At 42.4% G+C, this 12,888-nt stretch overlaps 1 non-coding gene across 1 annotated transcript; it reads right to left on the bottom strand.

Moving 5' to 3' along the window:
* Positions 1–4,120: 4,120 nt before the first annotated feature.
* Positions 4,121–4,269, bottom strand: LOC131756491 (small nucleolar RNA SNORA62/SNORA6 family). Its single transcript, XR_009335665.1, has one exon. It is a non-coding gene; the product is annotated as a small nucleolar RNA SNORA62/SNORA6 family (small nucleolar RNA).
* Positions 4,270–12,888: the final 8,619 nt, after the last annotated feature.

The raw sequence follows: 12,888 nt of genomic DNA on the forward strand, positions 1-12,888 counted from the left end.
CAGTCCTAGAGTTGTACATATATTAAATTTAGCAATATCCAACTTTTTAACCACCTGAGCTCCTTTGCCGTATGTAATTTCTTTTGCCCAGGTCATTCCAATAAATTTGTAACCCATAGTAATGAATTTATCATACAAAAATGCAAAAGGTGAAAATTGATTATCTAAAATAACACAAATTGTTAACACCCTGGCCTAAGCCTCCGTCATTTCCCACATGGACCAGTGCTGTTGTTTCTACCCAGGTCTCCTGGCTCCTGCCCTCACTCCTGATGGTCTGTTCCCCCTGCAGCCGCCAGAGGACACCAGTGAGCACCTGAGTCCAGTCACTGGTCTCCCTTGCTCAGAACTTTGCACAGCTCCCACTTCATTGGGATAAAAGCCAAAGTCCTTCCCACATCCCCCAAAGCCCTGTACAATCTGCCACCAACAACTCCCTGCCCTCGCCTCCTCCCACTCTCCCCATCACCTACTCCCTGCAACCACACTGACTTCTTTGCAGTTGCTCAAACATACTAGGCATGGTCCTACCTCAGGGCCTTTGAACTTGCTGTTCCCACTACCTAGAAAGCTCCTTCCTCCCAGCTTCCTCATTCACCTGCATCAAGTTTACTCAGTTCTCACATTTCTAACCCGCTTCTAACCCCCTGAAACTGCAACTCACTCCCCAGCACCCCCAATCCACTTACCCTGTTCTATATTCTTTCTTCCCTAGTATTTACCACCTTTTTCTTTTAGGAAATAACTTTTTATTTTATATTGGAATATAGTTGATTAATAATGTTGTGTTTCAGGTGTACAGCAAAATGATTCACTCATACATATACATGTATCTATTCTTTTTCAAGTTCTTTTCCCATTTAGGTTGTTATATAATATTGAGCAGATTTCCCTGTATTATACAGTAGGTCCTTGTTAGTTATCCATTTTATTTATTTTTTATTTTTTTAATTTATTTTTGGCTGCATTGGGTCTTCGTTGCGGTGCGCAGGCTTCTCATTGAGGTGGCTTCTCTTGTTGCAGAGCACGGGCTCTAGGCGCGGGCTTCAGTAGTTGTGGCATGCGGGCTCAGTAGTTGTGGCTCGTGGACTCAGTAGTTGTGGCGCACGGGCTTAGTTGCTCCGCAGCATGTGGGATCTTCCCAGACCAGGGATCAAACCCCTGTCCCCTGCATTGGCAGGCAGATTCTTAACCACTGAGCCACCAGGGAAGTCCTTCGCTATCCATTTTAAAAATAGCAGTGTGTACATGGCAATCCCATACTCCCTAACTATGCCTCCCCCCACCCCACACCTCCCCTCCCCCGCCGTCAGCCGTAACCATAAGTTCATTCTCTAAGTTTATGAGTCTGTTTCTATTTTGTAAATAAGTTCAGTTGTATCATTTTTTTTAGAATCCATATATAAGCAATATCATACTTTCTCTGACTAATTTCACTTAGTATGATAATCTCTAGTTCCATCCATGTTGCCGCAAATGGCATTATTTCATTCTTTTTTTTGTTTGTTTTTAAAGAAGATGTTGGGGGTAGGAGTTTATTAATTAATTTATTTATTTTTGCTGCGTTGGGTCTTCATTTCTGTGCGAGGGCTTTCTCTAGTTGTGGCAAGCGGGGGCCACTCTTCATCGCGGTGCACGGGCCTCTCACTATCACGGCCTCTCTTGTTGCGGAGCACAGTCTCCTACCACGCAGGATCAGTAGTTGTGGCTCACGGGCTTAGTTGCTCCGTGGTATGTGGGATCCTCCCAGACCAGGGCTCGAACCCGTGTCCCCTGCATTAGCAGGCAGATTCTCAACCACTGTACCACCAGGGAAGCCCTATTTCATTCTTTTTAATAGCTGAGTAGTATTCCATTGTATATAGGTACCACATCTTCTTTATCCATTCCTCTGCTGATGGACATTTAGGTTGCTTCCATGTCTTGGCTATTGTAAACAGTGCTGCAATGAACATTGGGGGTGCATGTATCCTTTTGGACCATGTTTTACCACCTTTTAACATACTTTATGTCTCGGGAGGTTTTAATATTTATTTATTTACTTTGGCTGCACCGGGTCTTAGTTGTGGCATGTGGGATCTAGTTCCCTGACCAATCTAGTTCCCCTGCACTGGGGGCGTGGAGTCTTAACCACTGGACCACCAGGGAAGTCTCTATGTCTCGTGTTTATTATCCACCACCCTCCACTCAAATTGAAACCCCTTGAGGATGGGAGCTTTGTTTATTCACTCCTGTGGCTCAGACATCTAGAAAGTACCTGGCCCATAGTAGGTACACAATACATACTACTGAAGGAATGGATAAATGAACAAATGAATAACTTGCTTTACAGTATCTGACTTATGGAAATTTTGGAATATCTAATTTTGGAATATCTCAGTGTTGACTTTTTTTTTTTTTCTTGCGGTACGCGGGCCTCTCACTGCTGTGGCCTCTCCCGTTTCGGAGCACAGGCTCCGGACGCGCAGGCTCAGCGGCCATGGCTCACGGGCCCAGCCGCTCCGCGGCATGTGGGATCTTCCCGGAGCGGGGCACGAACCCGCGTCCCCTGCATCGGCAGGCGGACTCTCAACCACTGCGCCCCCAGGGAAGCCCAGTGTTGACTTTTTAATAGGTTTTCATTTTCTTCTTCCTCCCTAGTGTTTCCTGTTTGAGTTCAAATCCCATCCTCGGCCCTCTAGAATTCTCTCCACCCACAGGCATACAGCCACCATGCTCCAAGCTCCTGTATTTTTTTTTTTTAGAAACTGTTTATTTTCCGTCAACCTACTCCCCATTTTAAGAGTCTGTGGAAGAGCAGCTTAACACCACGCAGTGGTTGTTCCTACCCATTCAGTGGCCTGAACAGTGGGAGCTGCAGACCAGTTTTCAGTAGCAGGCTGCGCACTCCGGCCGGTGGGGAGCTGCTGAACAGGCACAGAGGGCACCCGTGCACCTTTGCCCCAGTCCGCCACCTCAGGCTGGGGGGCAGTGGACTCAGGAGCTGGAGCGGTCCATTCACCCTGAAATTCTTCCTTGGTCACAGCCTTCGCAGCTGCCACCTGCTCTTCCTTTGCAATCTCTTCAGGATCTCTGTTGAAGTAGAAATCAGGCATGACCTCCCATGGGTGTTCACGGGAGACGGTGCCACGTGTGCAGAACTTCCCGGGCAAGCATCCACCACATCAGACCCACTGAGTGAGCTCCCTTTTTAGGATCGTACAGCAGGATACATCGAGTTCGTCTGACAACAGAAAGGCCAAATAAGTCCTGAGAAGCCCAAGATTAAGAAATCATGGAGAGGCTGTCTCCTAGAGGACAAAGAAGAGGTCACGTGAGCACACAGCAAGATGGTGGCACTTTATAAGCCAGAACAGAGCGCTCACCAAAAACAGAATCGTGGTATCTCATTTTTTTCCCCAGCTTTATTGAGGATGCATCTTTCAACATTTTGAGAATACATGGAAGAAAAAGACTTAAAAGTAAAGTACCTTAGGGGCTTCCCTGGTGGCGCAGTGGTTGAGAATCCGCCTGCCGATGCAGGAGACACGGGTTCGTGCCCTGGTCCGGGAAGATCCCACATGCCGCGGAGCAACTAAGCCTGTGAGCCATGGCCGCTAGGCCTGCGCGTCCGGAGCCTGTGCTCCGCAACGGGAGAGGCCACAACAGTGAGAGGCCCGCATACCACAAAAAAAAAAAAAAAGTAAAGTACCTTAAAACATCTGAATTTAAGAGGTCTCTAAGTCCACTGATGACAGGAAAATCTTCAGTGGTTCCAGAGACAAGCTGCTGGAAATCCTGCACATTTATTTTCTAGAAGGAAGTGAGCTGATGAGGAGAGTGATCTCTTCTGAGAGAGCCTCCCATTTAAAATCTGTAAAGGACTCCAAATTAAGCCATATCCATTTCTGGGACCCTAAAATGGTTCACAAAAGGTAACGTCAGTTGCTCAACGTTAGGTGATTTCAAAAGCCTTAATAAGGGGAGAGCAAATGTGGGGAGAAGGATAGTGAATAAATTGTGAGAACCTAAAAAAATAAAATAAAAAAGAAAGAAATCATGGAGAAAAGCAGAAGAAAACACAGGCCATCTTTAAAATGTTTTCATCTCTCCTTAAAGCTTTCGTACATTAAAATGATACATTTGTGGCAAGTATTACTATCAAACTCCACTCATTGGGCCAGAGACCCTTGTGGTATTAGCGAAAAACTTGCCCTGCATGTAGAACACTACCTATACTTGCGAGTTCATCGGCCAGTGGCTGTATTTTTACTAAACCTGAATTTCATGGAATAGTACCAACACCTGAGCCTTGCTGGGGGCATGACAGCTCTGTAGGTTTCATATAAACAGAGACCAGGGTTTCTCAACCTCTGCACAGTTGGGTCCAGATCCTTCTTTGCAGTGGGGGCCGTCCTAAGCATTATAGGAAGTTCACAAGCATCCTTGGCCTCCATGCACTAGATGGCAGTAGCCCCCTCTGACCCCATTCACGACAATTAAAAATGTCTCTAGCTTTGTCCAACTCTCCAAGGAGAGAAGGCACCCCAGGTCGAGAATCACTGGGTTAAGTGTTCCTTGCAGATTACCAAACCCACAATCCAATCAACTTCCCAGAGAGTGCTCTTTGGGTTCATTGTTAAACTAGCACCATTTTCTTTTTGTCCATGTGAGACAAAATCCAAGTGCACACTAGAGCCAAAAAGTCCCCAGCCATGCCCGGAGGTGAGCACAACGCCACTTCCACAACTTTCACACCAAAATGGCATTAATCAGGAGGAAACATCAGACAAAGTCAAACTGAGGGGCATTCTACAAAGTACTCAACGTGCACTGTGCAAAAGAATCAGGGTCATGTACAGCATGGTGACTAAAGTTAACAATACTGTATTATATATTTGAAAATAAGATCTAAGGGAGTGGAGTGGATATATGTGTACATATGGCTGATCACTTTACTGTACAGCAAGAAACTAGCACAACATTGTAAAGCAACCACACTCCAATAAAAATTAATTTTTTTAAAAAAGAGCTTATGTCCCTGGTAATGGTCCTATTGATAACCTGGGACCACTCTCAGTGTTAACATATATTAAAATATTCTATTGAAATTTTTTATTTTATTTGTCTTTTAACGATTGAGGGATTTACTACTTGCAAGGCACTGTGATAGGGTATGGGGAATGATTATAATATTTGGTGAGCACACACTGTATGCCAGACACTAGACAAAGCCTTTTCTGTGGGTTATTTTGTTCAATCCTTACAACAATCTTGTGAGGTAGGAGCTGTCCCACCTCTCCTCGCTACATATTACAAATAGAGAAAATGAGATGTGAAGAAGTTAAAGCTGATTTTTTTTTTTTAATTTTAAGGAAAAAAAAATCTTAGGGAGCAGATCTTAAAAGTTCTCTTCACAAGAAAAAGATTTTTGAATTATGTGCAATGATGACTGTTAACTAAACTTACTATGGTAATCATTTCACAATACATGCATATGTCAACAAACAAGGACCTACTGTCTAGCACAGGGCACTATACTCAATATTTTGTAACAACCTGTAAGGGAAAAGAATATATACATAAATATGTATATATGTATAACTGAATCACTATGCTGCACACCTAAAACTAACATGACATTGTAAATCAACTATACTTCAAAAAAAATATATATATATATACAAATATCAAATCATCATGTTGTACACCTGAAACTTACACAATGTTATATGTCAATGAAACTGTGAAAAATAATATGTGTGCAAATGTATATACATATAAAGACAGACAGAGACATAGGGAGATGAAAATAACATGGAAAATGTTAATAATTGGAGAGTCTAGGTGAAGGGTTTGTGGATGTTCATTGTACTGTTCTTGTAATTTTTCTATAGGTTTGAGCATTTACAGAATAAAATGTCAGAAGAACAAGTTACTTAGTCTATTGCCAAAATTTTAATTAATTCAAGTATGGAATCTGGGTATCAAAATGACCCCCAAGTTAGAGTTTAATAAAGGAAATAGAGGAAGAATATTGGAGATTTTCAGAAAATATTTGGTTATCAATACACATTCACCATGGATGATCTACATTTTCCATCTCTACCCAAAAGCAACATTGTGTTGTCCAGATTAAAGAGCCATTTTTCTCCTCTGAAAGTAGGAATGCTTTCAAGATTTGCATAAACCATTTCAGGGCCAGGGAACCTTAGGATAGATGCGAATCTTGGAATGTGGGTTGTTAGAATATTTTGAAACTGGTGAGAAAAAAAAGACAAAATATCTGCAAGACAAAATAGGCATCTGCAACTCCCGGTCAACACAAAGATAAGTAGAAACGTCTCTGCCCTTGTGGGAACAGATTGAGTGGAGGGAGTTGATGGGTGTGAAGGCGATGCTGTCAAAATCCCGAAATAAAGATGTTCAAAACGCCCTTTCACAGCATGTCAGACAAATGCCGCGTGGGGACCTCGACATCCCACAGTGATTGAATGTCAAGCAGAGATTTTGAGAAAATGAGAGAGGGCGGAAGCTATGCATGAAAACATACCCTTTTCCTCTCTTTCCAAATCTGGGTCAAAGTGCCCAGCTGTGGAACCAGGACAGTTTCTCAGCTGTCTGGGAAGCAACACCACCTTATCCAAGTCTATCAGGGTGTCAGAATAGCCGGGCTTCCTATTATTAATTGATTTGTTTGATATACATTCATGGAGTGCTTATGTTCTAGGTGCTATGCTAAGCTTTGGAAAACACAGAGGATTCTGCCAGTTCCTGCCCTTGGAAGCTTGTAGTACAGTGAGGAGTACAAGAGAAGTAGTAACAAGAGTAAATAGTAACAAAGAGAAGTAGTAACAAGTGTGGTAGATTGAATTACTGGTCCCATTTCTTTACCCCTCCCCAGAGCATACCCTGCACCATGGGACTTTACTGTCATTCTCACTAGAGGTAGAATCCCTGCCCCTTGTGTTTTAAAATAGTGTATTTTAGGGGGAATTCCCTGGCGGTTCAGTGGCTAGGACCCTGTGCTTTCACTGCCATGGTCCCAGGTTAGATCCCTGGTCGGGGAACTAGGATCCCACAAGCTGCAGAGCGAGGCAAAATAAATAAAATAAAATAATAATGTATTTTAGAAAGCTTGACTTATAGTAAGACCAATGGATCAGGAGACAATTTCCATTGAAAAGATAGCTTATCTGTGACGATGTGAGAGAGTGGCAGGGACATATACACACTACCAAGTGTAAATTCGATAGCTAGCGGGAAGCTGCAGCATAGCACAGGGAGTTCACCTCTGTGCTTTGTGACCACCTAGAGGGGTGGGATAGGGAGGGTGGGAGGGAGGGGGACACAAGAGGGAAGAGTTATGGGAACATATGAATATGTATAACTGATTCACTTTGTTGTAAAGGAGAAACTAACACACTATTGTAAAACAGTTATACTCAAATAAAGATAAAATTTTAAAAAGATTTAATAAAGATTTAATAAAGATTAAAAAAATAAATAAAAGATAGCTTATTACTCCAAGTTCCCAGAAGGAGTGGTTCATGCCAAGCCACGTGAGGCCACACATGGATGCACCAGGTTCAGCCAGAGGAAGAGGGAGGGGGGAAGTGTGTGTAGGAGACTTTCTTGTGTTTCCCTTAGGAGGAAACAGGTGAGGCTTGGTAAAAAGACTTGGGGTTGGCTAGTCTGAGTACTTTCAGCAGTCTCTGGGCATAGGTGCTGCCCCAAGTTGTCCAATACCTGGGCTTGAGTTGATTAGGTCAGGTGGATAGTGGCCCTGAGTGCAAGAGCCCAATAAAAGAGGTGGTTGGAGTGTGAACTCAGGATTGCTTGGTTTGCACATGAAAGTTACATTCATAGGCAAGTTGTTTATTATCTCTAGGAAATGACTAACCCTAGGAGGGGCAGTATCTGCAGGGTCAGCAAGACCCCAGATGTCAAAGCATCAGAATACAGAAAAAAAAAAAAAAAAAAAGAAGACATAGTTAATACACGTTGATACTGGGTCATATGACCTGCTTTGGTCAATGGAATGTAGTGGAAGAATCACTATGTCATTTACTAGCCTAGACCTCATGTGCTTCCACTTGCCCTCTTGTCTCTGTCATTACGAGGCAGAGAGCTTCCCCCTGGGAACAGCTACTTCTTTGGCTGAGGCCCCAGAATAAACACATACAGAGTAGAAGTGGACCTGGATGCAATCTACAGAGAAGCTCATGCATGAATCAAGGCAGGCCAGCTGATCCTCACATGCATCAGCCAAGTCCCAGTCAACCCTCAGATGTGTAGGCAAGATTAAAAGATAGTTACTTTTGGAACATTCACCAAAGTAGCCCATATGCTAGGCTGGAAAGCAAGTCTCAATAAATTTTGAAAGACTGAAATCATACAGAGTATGACCACAGCGGAATTAAACTGGAAAGCAACAACAGAAAGATAACTAGAAAAATCCCATTGTTTGGAAATTTAAACACATAGCTCTAAATAACCTATAGATCAAAGGAAAAAATCACAGTGGAAATTAGAAAATATTTTTAACTGTATGATAATGAAAATGTAACATGTAAAACATTGTGGGATGCTGCCAAAGCAGTGATTAGAGACAAATTAGCTTTGAATGCCTATATTTCAAAAGAAGAAAGTTTAAAACATGGTCATTTCAAGATATTGAGTATTGGGGGGGTCTTTTCTTATGCAGCAATAGCTGACTACTACAATAACTAGCGTCTACAGTGTATTCTAAATACCTTATAGGGGCTTCCCTGGTGGTCCAGTGGCTAAGACTCTTCTCTCCCAATGCAGGGGGCCTGGGTTTGATCTCTGGTCAGAGAACTAGATCCCACATATTGCAACTAAGAGTTCACATGCTGCAACTAAAGATCCCACATATTGCAACTAAAAGATCCCACTTGCTGCAACTAAAAGATCCCGCATGCTACAACTAAAGATCCTGCATGCCACAACTAAAAGATGCTGCACGCCACAACTAAAGATCCCACATGCTGCAATGAAGATCCCATGTGCCACAACTAAGACCCAGCCCAGCCAAATAAATTAATTAAATAAATATTTTTAAATAAATAAATACCTTATAAATAATATATGTTCATATATTTATATTATATCTAAACATATTTATATATTTATATAAATTTATTTAAACCTTATAAGTGTAATAGGAGGAAGATACTATTATTTTCTCCTTTTTTAGATGAATGTAAACAGAGTCACAGAGTTTACGTAAATAGCTAATGAGAAACAAAAGCAGGATTCAAATTCAGGCAGACTGATTCTGGAGTCTAGGTTCTTAGCCACTTTGCTATACTGCCCTTAGAGAAGAAAGCTAATTATTACAACATTGTGATAAGTACTATTAATTCACAGAGGTGGGAGGGGCCTAACTCAGTGGATAAGAAAAAAACCTTCTGGAAAGAAGTGATGTTTGAACTGAGCATTGAGTACAAAAGGAATTACATAGATGACTAAGAGACAGTCAAGACTGATGAAAAAGTTGTGTAAAGGCCCACAGCCATGAAGAGCATAGCACAGATTTCGGTGTGGCTGGCCCATAGGGTAGGCATGAGTGGCAGCAGGAAATGAAGTTGAAGAGCTAATCCAGACCAATCGAGAAAGGTCTTGTGGGCTTTCCTGGTGGCGCAGTGGTTGAGAATCCGCCTGCCGATGCAGGAGACATGAGTTCGTGCCCCGGTCTGGGAGGATCCTACATGCCACAGAGCGGCTGGGCCCATGAGCCATGGCCGCTGAGCCTGCGCGTCCAGAGCCTGTGCTCCGCAACGGGAGAGGCCACAACAGTGAGAGGCCCACGTACCGCCAAAAAAAAAAAAAAAAGAAAGGTCTTGCTAAGAGATGAATGGGTATAGAAAATGTGATATATATATCTCATATATATACACACATATATATCACATATATGTATATACACACACACAACAGAATATTACTCAGCCATAAAAAAGAAGGAAATAATGCCATTTGCAGCAACATGGATGGAACTAGAGATTATCATACTAAGTGAAATAAGAAAGAGAAAGACAAATATCATATGATATCACTTATATGTGGAATCTTAAAGAAATGATACAAATGAACTTATTTACAAAATAGAAGTGTAGCATGATCAAAAGAAAACAACAACAACAAGACAGTATTTGGGACTTCCCTCGTGGCACAGTGGTTAAGAATCTGACTGCCAATGCAAGGGACACAGGTTCGATCCCTGGTCTGGGAAGATCCCACATGCTGCGGAGCAACTAAGCCTGTGTGCCACAACTACTGAAGCCCATGTGCCCTAGAGCCCACATGCCACAACTACTGAGCCTGCATGCTGCAACTACTGAAGCCCTCACACTTAGAGCCCACGCTCTGCAACAAGAGAAGCCACCACAATGAGATGCCGACGCACAGCAACGAAGAGTAGCCCCTGATTGTTGCAACTAGAGAGAAAGCCCGCGCCCAGCAATGAAGACCCAACACAGCCAAAAAAACAAAAAACAAAAACCAAAAACAAACAAACAAACAAAAACAGAAGTAAACACAGACATAGAAAACAAACTAATGGTTACCAGAGTGGAAAGGTCAGAGGAGGGGATAAATTGGGAATTGGGGATTAACAGATACACACTACTATATATGAAATAGAGGGACTTCCCTGGTGGCACAATGGTTAAGAATCCATCTGCCAGTTCAGGGGACACAGGTTTGAGCCCTGGTTCGGGAAGATCCCACAAGCCACAGAGTAACTAAGCCCATGAGCCACAACTACTGAGCCCACATGCCACAACTACTGAAGCCCACGCACCTAGGGCCCGTGCTCCACAACAAGAGAAGCCACCACAATGAGAAGCCCGTGCACCACAACGAAGAGTTACCCCCACTCGCCGCAACTAGAGAAAGCCCGCATGTAGCAACAAAGACCCAACGCAGCCATAAATAAATAAATTTATTTATTTTAGAAAAATAAAATAAAACAAAATAGATTAAAAAACAAGGACCTACTGTAGAGCACAGGGAACTACATTCAATATCTTGTAATAACTTATAATGGAAAAGAATCTGAAAAAGAATATATATATCTCCAAATTACATTGCTATACACCTGAAACATTGTAGATCAACTACACAAGAAGAAAGAAAGAAAGAAAGAAAGAAAGAAAGAAAGAAAGAAAGAAAGAAAGAAGGAAAGAAAGAAAGAAAGGGAAGGAAGGAAGAGAGAAAATCTTGCTGAGGCATTTAAATTGAAGTTTTATCCCAAAATCTTCAGAGATTCAAGCCTGGTTAAGTAGGGAGTTGATGTGATCAGATTTGCACCTCAGAAAGATCAATCTATAGTACGGGGGATTGGAGAGGAGACAGGAAGTTAAAAAAAATTCAATTGGGAGGCCACTGAAGCATTGACAAAAGCTCTTTCCGTAAACAAATGTTGGATAGGCTCTTCTGAGCCCTCTTTTCAACAAGGCCTCATCCTTGGGCCCTGTCCCCAGCCTGCCTAAAACAGTCTAAGCAAAGAATCCCACTAAGTCATCCCCTAAGGTGATATCTGATCCCTGTGTCCCACCTTCAGCAAGAATCCTGTTAAGTCAGTTTGGCAAGAATGCCCCTAACTTTGAGGTCTCCACTGACCCTCTCACTCTGCTTGTTGGCTATGCGCCTTTGCCTCATTTGGACTGGAGCCCAGTTCCATACTGAAGTCTCTTTCTCCCTGTTGCCATAGTACTAAATAAAATCTATCTTTACTGCTTTTAACTAGTGTCTGGCTCTACCCCTCTTTGACAGTATCCATGTGAGTTACAAAAATCTGAACTAAGGCATTAGCCATGAAGGTCCATTCACTCATCAGGCATTCATTTAGCACCCACTGTGTGCCAGATTTTGTGCTAGGCCTTGAGGATACAGCAGTGAGCAAAATAGACAAAATTCCCTGCCCTCGTGGAGCTGATATTCTAAAGAATCAAATGTGAGAGTCAGATACAGGGTATAAGCCAAAGCGATGAGTGACTGACTGTTTCATTGTGAGAAATGAAAAGAGAGAGGAGAGTCCAGGAGGACATTCCCATCTTCAGTGGTCTGACGGGCAGGTGGAGAAGGGAGCGCTGGAGTGAGAAGGTTTGATTGGTGGAATACCAGAATCATCTCTGGGCATGATGAAAGCCAAAATCGTATGTGCAATCTTACCAAAAAAAAATGCATTCATAGAAACAGAGAACAGATTGGTGGTTACCAGAGGTGGCAGGGGTGGAGAAAATGGATGAAGGGGTCAAAAGGTACAAACTTCCAGTTATAAAATAAATAAGACATGGGGATATACCATACAGCATGGTGACTATAGTTGATAACACTGCATTGTATGTTTGAAAGTTGCTAAGAGAGTACATCTTAAAAGTTCTCGTCACACGGAAAAATAATTCTGTAACTATGTATGGCGGTGAATGATAACTAGACTTACTGTGGCAATCATTTCACAATATATACAAATATCAAATCAGTATGTTGTATACCTGAAACTAGTGTTATATGTCAATTGTATCTTAATTTTTTTTTAATTTAAACATTACAGTGGAGATATCTCATCTTCGGCAAGAAATATGATTCTGGAACTTGGGGGAGAGTTCTGGGGCTGCAGAAGAGAAAGCATGTTGTTTCTAGCTAAGGCATTTGTGTGGGTGAGAAGGGTCAATGATAGTAGAGAGAAAAAGAGGAATAAGGACAGAAATCCAAGGGGGAGGGGGACCCATCTATGGATCAAAGAGTGTGATGACCATGAAGGAGATTGGAAAGGAATGTCTAGAAAAGGAGAAGGGGGTGTATTCGTTTCCTACAGCTGCCATAAAAAGTACAGTAATCTAGGTGACTTAAAAAAAACAGAATTTATTGTCTCACAGT

Source organism: Kogia breviceps, chromosome 4 (assembly GCF_026419965.1).
Source record: "Kogia breviceps isolate mKogBre1 chromosome 4, mKogBre1 haplotype 1, whole genome shotgun sequence".
Lineage (NCBI taxonomy): Eukaryota > Metazoa > Chordata > Mammalia > Artiodactyla > Physeteridae > Kogia > Kogia breviceps.